Genomic DNA, 21428 nt, shown 5'->3' with positions numbered 1-21428 from the left:
TCCTCACACTCTTATCTCCAATTATCCACCAGAGGGCCATAAATGGAACTGTAGCTTAAAGTGGTAGAATGGTAGCCTTGAACAAAACAGTTCAGGGACAACACCCAGGCTCTGGGTGTAAGGCCCTTAACCGACAAACCCAAAATGAAAACAAAATCAAACCCAGTAAGACTGACTCCGGTAAGAATATTGGATGCAAGCAGAAATCAGTTGACCTAGGGAGGCAAGGGGAAGAGTGCTGAGAGAGTAAAGGGTAGGAGAGATATTGCAGGTAGTTGTAATGGAGAAATGCTTGTGGATAAGGTGAACAACAAAAAAAAGATTTTTAAGATGTCTTGCACATTGTATAGATTATTTATCCAGAGAAACTTCAGTAAGGAATTAGATTCCCTGCCCCCCACCTTGCCTCTGACTTGTTCATAAGAAAATTGGCACAAGTCTAGAGTTTGGAAATATTTGCTGAATTCAGAATTCAATCTATTTAGAGAACGTACTATTTTACTTTGTATTAAGGAAGCTGATGCAATACAAATGAAAGTTCAGCTTCTGTGTGATGGTTAATATTTTTCTTGACCAGTTTTCTAAGAAGTAAAGAGGTATTATATTAAAAATATTTTATTTATTTTAGATTTAAGTTATAGCTGTTCATTGTAAGCAATTAAAGCATAAAATTCTTTAAAGATAGCTTCCCTGAGTGTTTTTTTTTTTACTTTCAGTTCAGATGAATACAAAGAAACAATATGGACAATTCTATAGCTTCTTCCTGGTTATATTAAAGCACAAAACATTTATTCATATATTATCCTTATCTTGAAATTTTTTCTCAGTAAATTATAATAATCATTTCAGGTCAATAGGTACTCATAAAATTCATTCTCTAATGTCTGTATAATTTTTGACCTATTGTTTATATCTAGTTACAATAATGAACTCAGCCGAGCACAGTGCAATCCTAGCTACTCAGGAGGCTGAGATCTGAGGATTGCTGTTCAAAGCCAATGTGGGCACTAAAGAACATGTGATTCTTATCTCCAATTAATCACTAGAAAATGGGAAATGGGGATATGGCTCAGTGTTAGGGCAACGGCCTTTAGCTGAAGAGCTAAGGGACAGCACCTACTCCAAGAATTCAAGCCTTTATGACCCACCAAAAAAAGAAAAAGAAAGAAACAGGGTCAGGATTTTGGCATAGTGGTAGAGCACTTGCTTTGCATGCATGAAGACCCAGATTCAATTCCTCAGTATCACATACACAGATAAAAGCCAGAAGTGGTGCTGTGGCTCAAGTGGTAGAGCTCTAGCCTTGAGAAAGCCCAAGGACAGTACTCAGACCCTGAGTTCAAGCCCCAGGATTGGCAAAATAAAAAGAAAGAAATCAATACTTTCAGTAATATTTCAGTAAGACTTTCACTAAAATTTTACAAATTTTTATATAGGAGGCTCAACATATGTTTACTAAAGATCAAATTGATGACTGTATCAGTCGCTAAGAAAGTCTAGAATCTCCAGTTCTTTGCTTCAAAAAGTCACTGTCTAATGTGAAGATGAAAACAGTTGACTTTTCTTTTTGGTTTGAGAGAACCTGCACAGTGTATTTTTTTTAAACATAAATACCTTAAAATAACTCTTAAGAGAAATAATGTCTCACTAGCAATTCATTCTTAGTCACTGCTTCCAGTGTGTGATAAGTACTTAGCAGCAAGAGTATTTCCCTATATTGTGGATCAAAAACAAACTAATTTCAAACCACTAAAAGCCTAGATAAAGCACCTCACTTCTGAGACCACAAAGTAATTTATACTCCACTAATGCTTCTCCTATAACACATGTTTACGAACTATCCTTATTCCATGGGACTTTAAATACTTCATACATATCTTGACTTTATTGTCTGTAAAATAAGGGAACATAGATAAAATAAACTTAAGACAAATCTGTCAGTGCTTGAACTCAAATCTTTAGATAGTCAGTCCATATCCATTTCTTCCAATTCCACTGTGCCTCCCTAGCAGTAACTGAATTGGTAATATAGATACTATTGCTTCACCAACCAGAGAGTTCAATTTAGTTGAGACACTCAATTCTTATCCAAACATAAAGGTTTTTCATGCAAACTATTTTTCTATCTTCTAAAAGCCTCTGTGGATAAAACTCTACTTTCAAGTTTTCTGAATATGAACACTCAAATCTAGTTAGGCCCCTTGCAAATTTCTGGCATTAAAAGAAATTAAGAAATATGTAAGATGAAATGTATATCTAAAGTTCATAACTATTACCACTAACCTAGAAAAGAAACTCAGTGCTGATAATAATGACAACAGCAATTATAATAGGATACAAGTACTGATTACTGAATAAAGTACTACAGTATTCAAATTCTATAAACAAAGAACTTACCAAAGCTCTGGTCATAGTTAAGTAAAACATATATTACATAAAATATTCATTATCAAATTCATACATCTAACAAAATATAAAAGACCTTGTCAAAAATTCTAAGTTTTCTCAAAAGCCATATAATGAATGATTGTTGTCCTTAATGTACTATGTTGTCTCTCATCTCCTTTGCTGTCCCTTGGTTATCTCATATTGGTATAGTATCTCACTTTGTTATCTGATATATTGAACTTATTTGTATTTGGATATTTGAAATTTGATAGGGAAGGGGGGAAAACCAAGACGGGTGGGGGTGTGGGGGGGGAGGGAAACGGGTACCAAGACATGTGAAAGGGTATCAATGTATGTGAATTAATGCACCTTCTATCTGGCAAATATCATGTAACCCTTTTACTAATTACAATTAAAAAAAAGAAAAAAAATTCTAAGTTTTCTAATATTTGGCAACTACCTTGCATGACAAGATTTAATTTTCCCATCTTTGAAGATATATTATTATAAGAGGTTCATAACTGAGCATCTGAAACTAACTAGAAGACTGATCTTCATGAATCAAATGTATAATGTGTCCCTAAAACCTCAGCTCATTATGGCTTCTTCTCTTTGTAGATCTCTAAGAACAGTGACTTCAAATAGTCTTTTGGGATACAAAGAACCAATGTACTGTCACCTGATATGTCTCTTTTTTGTTATTACAAATACGTATCTTAGAAATTTATTTTTTTACAGTCACAAGTCTCCTACTCCTGTTTACTCCCTCCTGAAAAATCATTTTTAATTCAAAATTCCTTAGAGAACAAACATTGAATAAGAAGAATTAAATATTATAAAATATTTAAAAATCATTCTTTCTCCTGAGGAATGCAGCATTTTCAAATGGTCTATTAATATGATTTCTGATTTAGGCCACTATCAATATGTTGCAAGAGTAAAGCTAGATTCAAAGAACAAAGTCCTTCTTTTAAGTAGGAGGGACAATTTTTAACTGAGTTACTTCAGAAAACTTGAATGAATTGCTCAAGTTTTTCAGAAACTCATAAGTCACTCAAGATATGAGGAAGGGGGAAAAATTCCACAATTTTCATCCATAGTATTGATTCTAGTTCTCTTGTGTGTTATGTAAATTGACTCAGACTCAGACTATTATTTTATATTGCTGGTTGGTTTAAGGATAGCTGTTCAGGGTGCAAATAACCAAAAATGGCACCTCAGAAGTAGAGTGTTTACATTCAATGCTACTAAAACTGACTCAATAAAAAACCCTTAGGATCAGGTTTGCGGTGAGATCTGTTATCAGCAGGTATTCTCTCTCTGCATGTCAATGAGTATCTGTGTGTATATTTTTCTACATCTTGTTTTTACCAATGATTTCAAAGTTATTTATTGAGATAGGATCTTGCTATAGAGTCCAGATTGCCTTGAACTTATGATTGTCCTACCCACCTTGCCAAGTAGCAGATTCAAGTAGTACACCACCCCACCTAACCAAGGAGCTCGCATCTAAGTGCTCTCAAGGGTCATTAGGAATCAATGCTAGCAATTCATAAGTATATTGAGATTTTCAAGATTTCATATGTTTATAAATATAAAAGCAGTATAGTTGAGCACTTTTATATACTCTTACCTTTTACTGTGCTATAATGTTTCAACTATGTTTGCCTAGGAAAGAAAGCTGTAAACTAAAATTTAATTTTAGAGCGTTTGAATTATTTCTTCTTATTGGTGTAAAAGATACAAGGATAGCTTTCTTATTCACTTTTTAAGGTGTCTTTTAGTAAGTCTAGGTTAGTTAGCATATTATCTGTGATATAAATGCCATACTTAACACACATAGAGATGGTCACTCTTCCCATTCAGGAAAAGAACAGAATTAGAGGTAGATTGCATGATGGCTAAGACACTTGAGGTCAAACAGTGTTTGAATGACATTTTTCCTAAGATGCTCAGGGCAATTTAATCTCATTCAGTCTGAATTCTGAAACTTGTTTCACTATTGTAAAAAATATTTTACAGAAATTTATATAGGAAAGGTATTTAGTAATATAAGTTTATTTTTTTCTTTTCAGGTATTTTGGATATTAAAGAATTTATAACCTGAGTGACCACAAAAGTGATAATAAAAGGCAACAGATAAAAATTCCATGCAGGAGCTGGCCACTGAATTTGAATTGGTTAGGTTTAGTAGCAATGCAAACTCAACTTGAGGTCCTTGTGATTTTAGATATTACTTAATCTTTCAGGGGGTTAGGCTTTTCATTATAAAATGGAAGTAATTCCTGTTTTGCTGAGTAGTTGCTGAGGGTGGGTAATATCTGGTACATTAAGTGAGCAAGCTGTAAGTAATATATATTATTCATGTTTATTATTAATTGAGGCTTATATGCAGAGTCATCTTATATACTTAATAATCATTTTCTATATAAAACATTGACAAGGTTTTGGTTGGGAAACTGATGGTCCATTAGGTGGTTTGGCTATGGTAATTTGGCTAAAATGTCCAAGCTTTGTTGTTTGGGCTGCCATTTAACTATATGACTGTACAGCTAACTGTTTAACTGTAAGACTTGATTACAAATTCTAGGCCTGAAGTTTATTTATCACTGATATATAAATAGCTTGAATAAATAATTCCTAAGGTTCTGTGTTGCTGCAATAATATTCTGATGCTACTGCCTTTCTACTGAATTATAAGTTAATTTCTCTTATTTTCAAAGCATAAGCTACTTCTTAATAGTTTAATTTTTACATACCCTATAGTGTTTTTTCTTTCACTGCAAAAGGAGAAAATTTGCATCATCTTAAATAAGAAACCAATACCCTATTTTGATTTAGTGGCAATATTAATGCATTACACTTTAGTATGGTAAGTGTTGTTCATCAATTTAGGAATTCAATAAGAATGTAGCTAATATTAATGAAAATAACAAGGATTTAATTTTAAGTCTTTTATATCTCCAGACCTTAGTCATTGTACATGATAAAATAAGCTAAACTTTGAAGCAGGATACAGTGTAGCAACTAAAAATGTAAAAATAAAAAATATTTTCAGTATTCACTGCATCCTTATACAAGAAACATTTAAAAGTAAACAAAGAATATGTTAATACTAAAATTTTAATAACTTTTAACTAGTGAGAAAATAAAATTGAATTTATTGGAAAAGGTTGTCAAGAATCTACCCTGTTTGTGTAGACCCATTTATTGAGATTCATTAGACCTCAATTTTAGATGGCCCCAAATCTCCTCAAACTCAGGAGTCAACATTGAGTATTCAAAATAAACATGTATATTCTAAAAGAGTGTTCATGCTACTTACTTCTAAATTATCTTGAGCTTATATTCTTGAGCTGTCGTTCAACTAATACTGTGTGTTTATGTATTGTGTACTTTCCAAATTCCTCACCTTGGAACTTCTGACTTCTGTGTTCCTTTGCTCTAGTTACTCTGAAATCCATTTATTTGAAATAAAATAATATCTGAATTTAAGGATTTCTATTTAAAAAATAGGGCTGTGTATGTATTGTTTCAACCTAGAACATTATTCCCTTTATACTCCAATTCTAATCCAAAATTCTTTCTACCCTTCAATTTTCAATTCAAATGATACTGAGAATTCTGTACTGAGCACCTAATAAACACTGTAACAGATTTTTCATGCCCATTGTTATCTTGTATACATACCTCTTTTCACAGGACATAACTCATAACTTTTATTGTACATATGCATAATATCTCATTCTAAAGATTATAAATTTCATGAGAGTCTAGGACATTATTCCAGTATTAATAATTGAGAAATGAAGGCTGGGAGTTTGGCCTAGTTGTAGAGTGCTTGCCTAGCATGCACAAAGACCCAGGTTCGATTCCTCGGTATCACATACATAGAAAAAAGCCAGAAGTGGTACTGTGGCTCAAGAGGTAGAGCTCTAGCCTTGAGAAAACCCAACAACAGTGGTCAGGACCTGAATTCAAGCCAAGACTGGCAAAAAAGAGAAAGAATTGAGAAATGAAATAGTGATTCTACTGTCATAGATACTATAAGAAATGTTAATTAAATATGGATTTTCCCCTAAAAGTTTATTTTTTCACAAAAAGATAAATCATGCATTCAAATAATACTTTAAAATATAGATACTAACGGATATCTCAAAAAAGGGTAGATGTATGATGTATTAGTTTCTTAGGGATTCTGAGACAAATGATCTTAAAGTCATTGACTTGTAAAACAGAATTACATTCTTTTATAGTTTTAAAGGATAGAAGTTCACAACCAGGTTTGGACTTGAGTGGTCAGTAGGGTAGTCCATATATCAACTTCATTTAATAGATAGGATAAAGTATATGTATATCATTGTTTCTAGGTCAACAAGAGAAAGATACATGGGATTAATAGCATTTAAATCACACTTAGCAAGATGGGTTGTATTTTAATATGGAAAAACAGAATGATGGACATTTCAAATGATAAAAAATGATATGAATAAATGTAGGTATGGGAATCTGACTTGAATATGGCCATTGGGCAAGTGATGACTAAGTTGAATCAAGTTAGAATCTGAAATGTCACAAATGTCCAGAATTGTTTTGTAGCTGATATATAATCATTGGAACTTTGGGCCTGGGTGCTGTCCCTGAACTCTTCAGCTCAAGGCTCTACTACTTGAGCCACAGCGCCACTTCCAGTTTTCTAGTGGTTAATTGGAGATAAGATTCTCACAGGATTTTTGTGGCTGGGCAGGCTTTGGACTGTAATTCTTAGATCTCAGCCTCCTGAGTAGCTAGGATTACAGGGGTGAGGTACCAGCACTGGCAATCACTGGAACTTTTATTTGAAAAAAAGTAACATGATCTTAATGTGCCTACTACAGGAAAGTCAATGGGAAGTAATATTTAGGAGACAGATCTACTAACCTGTAGGCCTTTATAGGTAAGATAAAATTCAGATTAGAACAGAGGAGTCAACGAAAGAAAATTAGCAGTAACTGCACAGTTAGTGAACTTCAATCAAAGCAATGACAAGGATGATGTATTTGAGTAAACATGCCTGGGACAATGAGAATGAGGAAAATTAAGATTCCCCATAGAATAAATGCATATTTGGTTATTTGAAATTGGAAAGGGAAGGGGGAAAAACAAGATGAGGGGTGGGGGTGGAAGGAAGGGAAATGGGGACCAAGACATGAGAAAGGGTATAAATGTATGTGAAATAATGCACCTTCCATCTGGTGAATATAATGTAACCCTTCTATTGATTACAATAAAAATATATGAAAAAAAAGATTTCCTATAGAAAGATGATTTTCCACTAACAGAGTAAACAAAATTTTGATAAACTGTGACTGGAAAACCAGAGTGGGTCCTATGTGAAGAATTAAATACAAATTTTGGGATATTGCATTGGAGTTTGGAGAAATATTAGAAGTAGAAATATAATTTTTGAATTAACCATGAAATGATTGAAGTCTCATAATTCTGGGAAAAATGTTCAATGTCCTACTTCCTCAGATAAGAAAATCATTAGAATTACATGACTTGAGTATTAAACATCTATCATCTGTAAAGCATCTTTCATTTTTGAGGTAATAATTCCAAGTAAAATATGTATTTTTTAAACCCAGTATCTAGAACAATGTGTTGCAGAATTTTCTTTTGATACTTATTTTCATTTCAGTTTGATTCACTGATATATAAACTGCCTTCATGCACTACCAATGAGTTGCAACCTACACTTCTGCAAAATTGATGTGCCCATACATTCTAGTTCTCTTCCACTTGCTTTGTGTCTAGGGCATAACACAGAGGCTGTTAACTTTTTAAATACGGTGACTTGAGCTTCTTCACAATGTGGCAGAGGAAGGTCCAGAGGTGATAAAATAAATTTAAGAAAGAAATTAAGATATGTCAAGAACTTTGCTCTGGTCTCTAGATTGCTAAATGACAGAATCCAATAAAGGCAACATGAAATAAATTACCAGCTCAAGTAATTCACTTTAAATTATTAAAGTTTACCTCATTTTTTCAGACTCTGAAAAACTTTTCTTTGATGGAAATGACTCCTGGCAACAGTGACATTCTGACACTATATATGTTTCATATTCTTGGGAAGTTTGAATTCTGTTTTCACAATGGCTCTGTTCAGATTTCTGGCTTCATCATGCCTATGAGCCCAATTTAACTACAGCAATTTCTAATGGTCTTCTATATACTTGGTAAGCCATCATAAAAATATCAATACATTGTAAAACCAACTCACTGAAAAGCATGGTATGAAAATACACAGGGATAATGGAAAAATATGTTTGTGAGGGATACTTAGAGTTTTCAGATTTCTTTTACATATGAATTCTGAATTACTTGGTGAAGTTCAACATAGGCACATTACTCCTTATGAAACCATATTAATACACTACAAGAATAGAGATAAGACTGAGGCATCAATGTCTACAACTGGACCTACTCACAGGTCTACATCTGCATTGTTGGTCAGTAAGGTTGTGTCACCTGCAGCTCTACCCTGAATTCAATTTTATTTCAAAATGAGATGATGAGATTTTCATTTTTTGTATATAGTCTTTTCAGCTGTAATGTTTGATGATGATCTGTTCTTAAATCCTTTTTACCTTAACTTTTTCCATCTTAAAGAAAATATGAAAGGTTATTTGATGTCCTTAAATGTTATTCAACATAACATTACAAGTTGCTAAGCCTAAATTTTTATCATTTTGGTTTTGCCTCAGAGGCTAAGTTTTATGAAATCCTTAATTTGCATCAGCAGTAGCTGATTTAATAAAAATGAGAATCCCTTTTGGACATAAATTCTAAAAAACTAGTGATGAAAAATAAGGAAAGAAAATTTGGTATCATATTGTTCTGGGTTGTAAATATACTGTGGTCTTATTAGTGTTAAACTAGTTCAGATATTCTAACTGCCGAAAGCGGTCTGCTCATGGTTAACTTCTCAAGTCCTTGGCCAATTGACCCAGCATTTATGATAGTACTTGTTCCATTTCCTTGAAGCACATCCAACTATATAACAAAACAAATTAAGGTAGTCTATAGTTGTCCACCATGATATTAGGCAGATTTAATTTTGGGTCAATTCCAACTAATCAGATATAAGACACAAGTCAAAAGACAAATTACTGAAGATCATTTGATATACAAAAGTGATGAGTTATAAACAGGCACTTTTCATTTTGGTTAGGGATAAGAATAAAGATGAGATCAAGATTAAGAAACTGACGCGCTAATAAAATTGTCTTTCTGGGGTCCAGATTTTATTCAATCTCTCTTGACCAAAACTAGTGTCTGACAGAATGAATTGTAAATTTTCTGGCTTTTTATAAATTTTGTAATTGAACTAATAATATCAGCTATTTTGTTATTTCCAATTATTGTGCCAAGTACTAAGGGTTATAAAATGGATTAGTCTTTCCTGTATGCGTGCTTAAGTATTATACTTATGATAAAACAACAGTAATGATCATTTTTTCACTCATGTAAGCCAGAAAATGTGCCTGGGTTTTCCCTGATTCACCAACAACCTAACAGGGAGGTGATTCTCCAGTAACTATAAGGCTATCTACAGACAACACACAAGAACTAAAGTGAATTATAAAAATGTACAGTGAATTAAAATAAATATGGAAGGAATGGTCTGAATCATCTTTACTATTCTGTTGGACAAAGATTGTGTCAATCTGAAAATCATGATGTACTATTTATCACATCTGGCATTCAAAAAGAGAAGTTAAATGTTTTTAAGACTCTCTAACAAAGACTTTAAAACGGTAAAACATAAGAATGCATCATAAGCTTCTTTATATATTAGCAAGATATCCATTTTTGATCTAATTTTTTTAATGATTGACTTTTCCTTGTAGTATTTACAGCCTTTGAATGAAGCATTAACATGATTTTTCTTTTTCCTCTACCAACTATAAGATTCTGTTTTCTTACCCTGGGCGTCTGAATCTTTTATATGCTTTGGTTCTATTCACTGCCTGTTATTCAGACATTGAAATCCCAAATGTTAATTGTTCTTCCAAGTACATTGACAAAACAGCAGCTAAATAAGGGTAGACCAGACTGTGATAGACTCTGACATGCATTTATGGAACAATGGGGCTCTGAGAGACAGCCTTGTAGCTCACGGGAAGACATAAGATGTGCTATTTTGACTGCTTCCTAGCAGAATGGGGAACACACACACACAAGGGAATTATGCATTTCAGTTTTGCCTAAAGTCCTCAAGGCAACAGAATCTCGTGATGTCATCATGAACTTTCCACTTTCATTGACACAAAGGCTAAGCATTTCTAATGACATCACAAAGAAAAATGGAATTCAATTCGGTTCCATAACAAATCTTCTGTTACCTTTCATGAATCTGGAACAAAAACTCGAGAATCTTTCCAAATAGGGTTTATGTCACAGTGCTGATGCAGAGTGGGTGACACCCTCCTAATGAAATTCAAACCAGCTAAAAGAAAGAATCCACAATTTCGTTGGAAAAAAAGACATACTGAATAGTGAGCCCAACAACTTTTTCTTTTTCTAAAGAAAGAAACCATTTAAGAATGTATTTCTTCAGGGACATTTAAATTTTACTCATAGCTGGTTACTATGTTACCAGTGTTTTGTCCCTTTCTGGGTTGGTCACAGAAACACAAGGGAAGATACAGGAAGCTTCTACTTACAGGAATACAGTGTCGCTCAATCTTTTGTTTTTAAGGTGCAGTGATTTCAGTCTCTAAATGTAACTTCAGGCAGTCTGAAAAGAAACAGGTTAAAGTCTCTTTCAGTTATAATTGGTATTTCAGATTTAATTAAAAATTAAACTTTCATAATGTTTCACCATCCAAAGCAATGCATTATCAGTCAAGCGTAGCTTTTTTTTTTTTTTCATGGTAAGAGGAAAAAAATCCTCTTCCCAGAGTAATTTTTTTTTTTAATGAAAAGGATCTAAAGACAAGTGGGGGAAAAAGCAATTCCAAAAAACAAAATATACCTTCATATTAAAGGATTTGAAATAATAATGCCTAGAAATTTGGTGTTTCTGAGTCTTAAAAAATGCTCCTAAACAAGGTCCCAGCTTAGAGGTTATATGCAATGTTAAGCTCAGAGGAAGAAAGTTGAAACATCTATGGATCTGAATGCACTTATTGAAGAAAAATATGGCTTCAAGTAAAACTGCAGGGGAAAAAAAAGGTAGATCTGCTTCACCTGACTGAATAAATGGTAGGCAGATGGTGCAAGAGAGGTAAATAAATATTGAGCAACACAAAGCGGGCATTGCGAAGTCTTCTGGGTTTAGAGTGCCCTGTGTCATGTTGTGTATTTTCACATGCAGCCAGTTAGTATCTGAAGCTGCACAGGAAGATCACTGGGTTTTGAATGAAACCTGCTGGCTTAACTTCATGGTTAAAAAGAAAATTTATGTTTAATCTTTAAGAGTTTAGACATTATGATCTCCAAGAATATCACATATATTTTGGTTTAGAATATCATACTACAGTTTTTTAAAATCATTTCCTTCTTCAAACAATATCATTATAAATACTATAAAAGTAAAAAACACCCACGCAAGAATAAGTTTGTCCTATTTTTAGTGTCAAAAAATGATATACTAGTATTTTAGAAAAAATTTCAAATGCAAATGGAACTATTATAATTATCTTTCTGATTTTACATAGAACAGTTATATATATATACATATATATGTAGCACTAAATGTTGTATGTTTATGTCCAACCTCATATAATGCAAAGTAATATTTTAATATTTCCACATGAGAGCATCACCATAAATTACCTTCGAAATTGCCTCTTTTATCTAAAAATGCATCAACTTCTCACTTGTAAGTCCCATTTTCTTCTTTAAAATATATAGATGAATAGTTTGGGAAATATGTGTATTTGGTGTTCATAGATTTTAAATGCAAACTTTCTCAGATTCACACTAAATCTACTTCATGAATGGGATCTTTTTGTTTTTTTAAGTCAATGACATTGATTAACTAAACTCTTATCCTACTCCTCAGATGTCTGAATTAGACTAAAAATGCACCAGAGTAAAGACAGAAATTATGGAGGCGTCACCAGGGAAAACTGAATAAGAAAGGGAAAGCACACATATCCTTATAAGGCAACAAAATATTCATTAACGAAACTGACAAAAATAACTGTGCTCAGAATTTATATGGAATAACAATAATCCTTGATAAATGATTCAGAAATACAAAAATTGTTCATGTCTAGATAAATCTGAATTACAACTATTATTGTTTTAGTTACCAATTAAACATGGCTAGTGAATCTTATTCAATGTCTGGCTCTGACAAGCAAAAGGATAGAAATTAGGCTGAATACTGAACTGACCACTAGTAGTTCAGTTTAGTCAGATTTCTTTCTTTTTAATTCACCAGATGTTGAATGAATTGATTTATCAGTTCAAAATAATAAATTCAGTCTGAATAGCTAGTCTAAATTTTATTAAACCCTCCCCTGCGATTACTTCTTCTCCTCTTAGACCTTTGCCTTCTTTCATTTATGCCCCTTTCTTATCTACTTTCACTTTCTTCTTTATTTTTCCTCCTGTCTTTCTCTGACTGTCTCTCCCTCCTGCTCTCTCTCCTGATCTAACAATCATTCTTGCTCGCAATTTCATTCTCTCTCTCTCCTTTGCTGAAGGTAATGAAGCCCAAAAATAACATCTTGTATCCTGTTGAGTAAAACTTGGTCACAACTATCCTTCCAGATGACAAACTCATTCTTAAATGTCTGTTTCCCAATCCAATGAAAACAGAGCAATAGAGAAAATAGAAATGCAACATCACCTACCGACAATATCATAACTTTTAATTCTTATTCTGTAATCATCACAAGTAAGACTGACTTTTATTTATATTAGACTTAACCTCAAACAGAACCACAAATAAGACTAATAACAGGACCATTCTGTGGCACTCAAGCAAACGGCTGGGCAAAACAGATGGATCCTACTTTGCGCCAGGACTCAAAAAAATACAGTCGCCAACTCACTGTTGGCGACTACATATCTTGGCCCAAAGATGAACCTGGAAGTGAGACCAGTTGTCTTTGATATGAATACTGCTCCTTTTCATAACTGCCTCATGAACAAATCATTAACTCTGTCACTATGCTTCTGTCACAGGTATAGGGTAGAAATTGCTTGGAAGACAGGTCATTAACAAAGTGAACTATTCTGCAGGCATGCTGAATGAGATTAAGGAGTACAAGGTTAGTTATAGGCATTACGATCTACTTCCTAGCTTCCATGATTTTATTTTTCCCAACTTGAAAACTGAACACTGAACCCACCTTCAAAATAATAGATTTACAGAATATTTATGTCATTAAAAGAATAATTTCCTCTAAACATTTCAATTTCCAAAGTTTTAAAACTTTTTTTTTGTCACAGAGATCAATGGCAGTCATTATTACTGAAAACCAATACCAGACTTCTCTAATCAGAACAAAATTGAACAGCTGTATAGGTTAAGGTCAATATCCAACTGGGCACTGAAAAATAGCTTAGTAATCAATGTAAATTACAAAACCTAGAAAAATGTGCCCCTCTACCGAGATTCTTTTGCAAAGACCTAGACAATTCTCACAAATTAATGATTCTGAATGGATTCTTAACTAAGGAAGTAATAAACCAATTATATTACAGTAAACTTTTCGGTAATTCACACAACAGAAACAAAGTCCCATAATTAAAAAATGAAGGAAGCAAGGTAAGGATAAGGAGTGGTACATTTTAGCATTGAGTAGGAACAATGGCTGCTCTGACCACAGTCAGTCTTTGAAATTCCTTATATAGGTAAACATTTTAGATATTACTGAGTCACAGAGCTTCAAGGAGAGAACAAGAAAGTGCTCCACCTTCAGGTATCTGTTAATTTAGTCACTTTTCTTAACGTCTTTCCATCCTTCTGACTAATCCAGTCTTGATGTTCATCTTGCTCAGATCAGTTTTTCCAATTCACTCAGTTCTATATGATATATTCACTTTGACACATTTCAGATTTACAGTCAACATAGGAGGGTAATTGTAATATGTTTTGATTTTTAAATTATTCATTTTCATGATTTAAAACATTTTATTGTGGGATGTTTCAAATATGTGCATGAGTGTGCAGAGTATACTACTAAAATGAAATTTCACATACTCATAGTCCAGAGTCAATTTATTTGACATTTTTATACCCTTTATACTTTTTCTTCTAACTTATCATTTCAAAGATAATTCCAAACATTATAGTTCATCCATGGATACTTTAGTATATATTACTAAAAGACATTGAGTGTTCTCACGGGCCAGTAGTGGCACATGCCTGTCATTCCAGCTATCAGAGAGACTGCGGTCATGAAGATTATGGTTTCAGACCAGCTTAGGCCAAAAAGTTTGTGAAACTTCATCACATTGGGAGAAGCTGGGCATGGTCATCCAAGCTGCCATCCCAGCAACAATGAGAAATATAAAATAGAAACAGAGAGTTGAACAGAATAGGTATTATCTAACAACCTTGCCTCTTTCATAATCTTAGGAGTGAGTAAACCAAATTTCCATCACTGTATATGATGGTGGCAGGGGTGTGTGCAGGATGTATGTGTGTGTGTTTGTGTACATGATGCCTTTGTCTTTGTCTTTGGAAAACAATATTTTCCTCATTACAGGAACAGGAAAATGTGTTTCATCTATCTTCTGAAAAACTCTATGGAAGACTAGTACATTTTCTTGTTTAAAAATTGGATAGAAATCACCAGTGAAGCCATCTGTATCTAAAGTTTCTTTTTTCTTTCTTTTTTTAAATATAAAATTTCCTATCTGTACTGTCATAGGCCCATTCAAATTTTCTATTTCTTCCCGACTCAATTTGTTAACATTTCTAGGATGGATCATTTCACCTAAGTTGTTGAAATGCTCAGGATATATTTTTTCATGCAATTATCCGCCAGTTATTTTATGTCTATGGGATTTATGTCTATGGGTACCACTTTTTTTATTACTGATTTTGATACCTGTTACTTTCTTTTCTTTTTATTTGGTCAACATAACAAAAGTTCTGTTAATTTTGTGGATTTTGTCAGCTAATTTCGGGCTTCATTCATTACTATTCATTTGTAGTTTTCTTTTTGATTTTTGTTTGCTTGTTCTTTCCTTTTTATGCTTGTCCTGAAGTTTGAACTCAGTGCCTACCCAGAGATTTTGTGCTCAACGCTACTACTTTACCACTTGAGCCAAAGTTCTACATCTGACTTTTTTAAACTGTGGAGAACAGTGTATTGAAAATAAGACTTTCTTCCTTTCTGGGGATGACTATTAACCACAATCAATCCTGAGAGCTCAGGAGGCCTGAGTCGCTAGGATTACAGACAGGTATGAACCCCTGCCTGCCCTGTCAGGAAATACCTAAGATTTGTGAAGTGAAAAGATTTTTAATATGAAAACTTTTAGTGAAAATTCTGGTGGTTTCAGTGTTTAACAGATTGCATCATTGATTTAGGCATCAGGAAAAGGTATCAGTCACATGGTGCTTGGAGCAAATTACTCTCCTGCTGATCCACCTTCGAGGAAACACCCAGGATAATGCAAGGTCCACCCCTAGGCTTTTCCTCAAAAAGGTTCACAGCAATTCTAAAGAGCCACCCTGGGAATCAAGTCTTTAACAATTAAGTCTTTAAGTCTCCTTTGGGAGATAACACTCATATTCAAACCATACAGCCATAGAATTATATGATTAGGATTTCTTGTTTCTTTGCTTAGATTTTATGATTTTGCCATTTTCCTTCAGTATTTATTTACAAGGCAGATCTATTAAGAATAAAATGTCTCTACAGTTAAAAAAAAAACTGAGTCACTCCAAAACTAATCTCCAAAGAAATAACCATCCCATTAAAAGATGGGCCAAAGACTTGAAGAGATCCTTCTCTGAAGAAGAAATAAGAATGGCCTATAGACACCTGAAGAAATGCTTGATATCTCTGGCCATAAAAGAAATTCAAATCAAAACAACTCTAAGATTCCACCTCACTCCAGTTAGAATGGCGTGATCAAGAAATCTAATAACAACAGATGTAGGAGGGGATATGGCCAGGAGGGATCACTGCTACACTTTTGGGGGGAATGTAAGCTCCTTCAACCACTATGGAAAGCAGTATGGCAGTTCCTCAAAAAAAACTAAATATAGAGCTCCCCTATGACCCAGCAATTCAACTACTTGGCATTTACCCAATTGTTCAGAAACAAGGAAATACTAAATCCACTAGCACAACGATGTTCATTGCAGCACTATTTACCATAGCGAAAGTATAGAACCAACCCAGATGTCCTCAGTTGATGAGTGGATCAACAAGATGTATTTATACACAATGGAATACTATGCTGCTGTCAGGAAGATTGACTTAGCCCCATTTGTTAGGAAATGGAAAAACTTAGAAAAAATATATTAAGTGAAGTAAGCCAGACTTAAAGGAACATAAGCTCACTGGTTTCCCTCATTTGTCATAATCAGTAGAAACCTTGGGCTCTCCTAGCAGAGATTTACTACAGAGAAAAACCTAGATACATAAGGCCATATAGGATGAGGATAAATGAAAGCACCTCTAGGATATAGAAACAAAAGCCACATAATGATTGTTGTCCTTAATGTACTATGTTATCTCTCATCTCTTTTGCTGTCCCTTGGTTATCTCATATTGTTACAGTATTTTACCTTGTTATCTGATATATTGTATATAAGTTTATTTGGTTATTTGAAATCGGATAGGGAAGGGGGAAAACAAGATGAGGGGCAGGGGGGGGGAGGAAAATGGGGACCAAAACATGAGAAAGGGTATCAATGTTTGTGAAGTAATGTAATTTCTGTCTAGTGAATATAATATAACCCTTCTATTAATTGCAATAAAATATATGAAAAAAAGAATAAAATGTCTCTATTTATGGAGAAATCATTAATAATCTTCATTTTAAAAGAACTGTTTTGCTGGATATAAAATTCTTCATTGATTCTTTTGCTTTGTTTTGTTTTGTTTTTCTTCCTTTTCCTTCAACAGTTTGAATATACTATCCCTCTACCTTTTGGATTTATATATTGACCTGGAAGTAAGTTCCTGATCCTAACATTGATATCTATCTTGCTGCTTTCAAGATTTTTCTTTTTTCTTGGCTTTTTAATAACTTGACAGTCAACTTGTACAAATCAATTAAGTTTATCTACTTATGGTTTTTGAGTCTTTTCAATATGTAGAGTTAATGTTATTTGCCACATTTGGGTAATTTTTTGACATATTTCTTGCCATATTATTCTGCCTGTTTTCCTCTCCTCCTCCTCCATTATTCATGTGCCACAATGCTGATTTCTAGAACTCTTCTAATTTTCTTTTTTTTTTTTTTTGCCAGTCTTGGGCTTGGGTCCAGGGCCTGAGCCCTATCCTTGGGTTTTCTCAAGGCTAGAGTCCTACCACTTGAATCACAACACCACTTCTGGCTTTTTAATTTGTATGTGGTAACGAGGAATTGAACTTAGGCCTTAGGCAAGCACTCTACCACTAGGCTAAACACTCAACCCCTTCTTAATTTTTATTGATCTTCTGCCGTCTCCATTCTCCTGTTGAGGCCCACTAGTAAAATGCTATTTATTTTAAAACAACCTTCATTTTATATTCATAATGTTTGAACAATAATTATAGCAATGCTTTTACTTATTTTATAATTAAAATACTTCCAAAGCATATTTATAATCACTGTTTTAATATCTTTCTAAATTCAACATTTGTTCTCCCCACATTCATCCAATCATCTATAACTGCATTTTGAACTAGTATGGGTCACACTCCTATTTTTTTGCATATTTTATTTTTTTCATTGAAAATAATATTTTATATATTATAGCACCTTTGGCTTCTATTTTTCCTCACAGGTTGCTGCTTTATTGTTGTTTGCTTAAAATGCTTTTGATATAACTCTGTGGAGTCTGTCTCCCCCATGCTGTGCAAATGCTGATGTCTCTGCTGAGATTTTGTGGTTGACTGTTTTCATATTGTGTAAGGATTTGCCCCTGTTCAGACAATTTGTCTATCATCCAATGGTTGGGCAGAGGTTGTAATCAAACACCTTGGGACAATAAGGTCACAGCCTTGCTGATGGATGTGGGTGTGTATAAGAGAATACATTAACAACTCAGGCAGTTTACAATTCTTCCTTCACTTTCATTTTCCACTAGGCTCTCTTATATATCCATTGAATGCCCAATGCCTATAAACAGCCATTAATATGTGGATATCTTAAATATCTCTGGTCTTACCTGGAGTAGGTGTGAAGCCTCCCAGACAATTAGGGATATGTGATAGCTTATCATAACCCATTATGGAAATCTACTTTTTAATTGTCTGTAAAGAATATGTTTCCAGTTTGTCAGTCTGACAGAGACTACTACTGTTTAATAACATACAGGTCTTGGAGTGTTTTGATATTCTGTGTCACCAAGTGAGCTCCTCTTAAATGTGAAGTTGTGGGATTTTACAACTTATTTATCCTTGTAGAACTATTTTTTAAATACTTTTTTTTGTTTTTAAGTAGTTGTACAAAGGAGTTGACATTCATCAAAACAATTAGTGCTTCTCAATGTCACTCCCTTCCAAACCCATCCTTTCCCTTAATTATGTTTAATTTTAGGTTATATATTTAATTTTTTCCATCTAACAAAGCAGTTTCTATATACAGTGCATCTTGATCTGTGTCATCACTTTAATGTCATCTTTACCCCCCTCTGACCTTACATTTGTCCATTCTGTGATATATACAATGAATTCTTGATTGCATTCTCCCTGTTTCTCCACTTAATTCTTCTTCCATTCTCCCCTTGGCCTGGCCTACTTGTAAGCACACATTTCCTGGTACTCAGTTTTTGGGACTTTTAACTTAATCTTTTTAAAGAATTATACTATAGTGCTCTGCATTTAGTCTATTATATTTCAGTTAATTCATTTTAACTCCTTACTACCTATTTTTTTGATGTAGTACTGGAATTCCTAGCAAAAGCATAAGGCAAAAGAAAAAAAAAAGGGGAATGCAAATAGAGAAAGAAGAATTGAATTATTTCTTTTTGGAGATAACATGATTCTGTATTTAAAAGACCTTATATAGATGCTTCCCCCAAGTTACTAGAGCTGATACTAAATATTGGCAAAATAGTTGGGTATAAAATCAACCCATGAAAATCATTAGCTTTTCTATATGCCCATAATTAGAAGCTTAAAACCAAAATCAGAAAAGCAACCCTATTTCTAATAGCTTACAAAAATAGGAATTAACTAAAGATATGAACTTCAAAAATTTTTAAAAAGCTGGACTCATGACTATAATCCAAGCTATTCAGAAGGCTGAGATATCAGATTACCATTCAAAGCCAGCCCTGGCATTAAAGAATATGAGACATTTATCTCAACCACTAGAAAAAAAACGGAAGTGGCTCTGTGGCTCAAGGAGTAGGGTAGTAGCCTTGAGCTGAAGAGCTCAGGGACAATACCCAGGCCAAGGGGTAGAGTGGTAGCCTTGAGCTGAAGAGCTCAGGGACAGGGCCCAGGCCCAGAGTTCAAGCCCAAGAATGACCAAAAAAAATGTTTTTGAAAAAGAAAATTGAAGATTTAAGGAAATGGAAAGATATTCCATACTCTTAGATTGGAAAAATTAACATCATGAAAATGGTAATACTGCCCTCACAGAACTATTGTGCCACTAAAACTTCCAGAAAGTGTAAAGGATAGAAATAGTCAAGCTAAAGTACTTCAAACTCCTATTTTTGTTATTGTTCCATCACTGTCAAAGGTAACTGATTAGGTTGCTATGTTTTATGTTATTCTTTATAATAAGCATCAGTGGTTCATTTAGTAAAAAATCTTGGCCCAATTCTTTTTTCTTGATGCAAGTAATATGTGCCTGCCTTTGAACAAATATTTTCATGATGGTCAGAAAGGTAACAAAACGCTTCTATGAACTGACTCAAAGTTTTAAACATTTGGTAATCATAAGGGATGTATATCAATTCTAAAAATATTTAAAAGGGTTGGAAGATTGGAGATTGGGAGGTAGATGAGATGGTGGGATGAGGTTGTAAAACCTCTCACACAATACACCAGGCATACTTACTTTATTTGAATCAGGGAAGGGAAGGGGGAAAACAATATGATGAGACAAAAGAGAAAGTATGAACCAGTACCAGTGTAACAGGGATATTCACAAGAAATTATGTTGGAAATAAACTTTAAGTCTTGGGAGGGGTAGGGGGAGAAAAAATGGAAGAAAAACAAGGAAAGAGTAACAATGTTCAAGAAGTAATATACTCACTACCTTATGAATGTAACTGTTACCCCTCTATACATCACCATGATAATAATAAAATAATTCTCTCATAGAGCTTTGTCTTTTTTAGAGCTTTTAGTGACAGGACAAAATTATATTTGTTGACCATGGGTTAATGTGGAATTTGTAGATTCTTAGACCTAAAGTCATAGAAAAATAAGAGCTTTCTAAATAGGTCCAAATTCTTATTTGAATCAAGTTAGTCTAGGCCAATTTATTCTCCTAGGGTTTCCTGTGCTGACCCATGGAACACTTCTTCAGTTATAAGAGAAAGGGACAAGTATCTCTATAAACTTGAAATCATGTGAATTAAAAAGTTCTCATTTAGAAAGAAGGAATAAAGGTTGAGAATGTGGCCTAGTGGTAGAGTGCTTGCCTAGTATGCATATAATTATGGGTTGGATTTCTCTGTACCACATATACAGAAAAAGCTTGAAATGGAAGTGGTGCTGTGGCTCAAGTGGTAGAGCACTACAGCCTTGAAAATCCTCAAGGACAGTGACCAAGCCCTCACTGAGTTTAAGCCCCAGGATGTGCATAAAAGAAAAAGAGAGAGAAAAGAAAGTAATAACATTCACAGTAAAGATGACTTTCTCTTTACATAAGGAACCACAATAAAATTCTCTTCAGAAGAGACTTCC

At 33.8% G+C, this 21428-nt stretch overlaps 1 protein-coding gene across 2 annotated transcripts in view; it reads right to left on the bottom strand.

Annotated features, from left to right (window-relative positions):
- Zbtb20 (zinc finger and BTB domain containing 20) overlaps positions 1 to 21428 on the bottom strand; it is a 703280-nt gene that overhangs the window by 437122 nt on the left and 244730 nt on the right. For both annotated transcript variants that reach the window (XM_090346050.1, XM_090346059.1), the window contains one exon: positions 11097 to 11170. The gene's annotated coding sequence lies outside the window, so the exon portion shown is untranslated. The remainder of the gene's footprint in view (positions 1 to 11096; positions 11171 to 21428) is intronic.

This window comes from Megascapheus bottae, chromosome 1, assembly GCF_031878675.1.
Source record: "Megascapheus bottae isolate mThoBot1 chromosome 1, mThoBot2.hap1, whole genome shotgun sequence".
NCBI lineage: Eukaryota > Metazoa > Chordata > Mammalia > Rodentia > Geomyidae > Megascapheus > Megascapheus bottae.
Note: the sequence above shows the minus strand (reverse complement) of the source record. Positions and strands in the feature narration are given on the sequence as shown.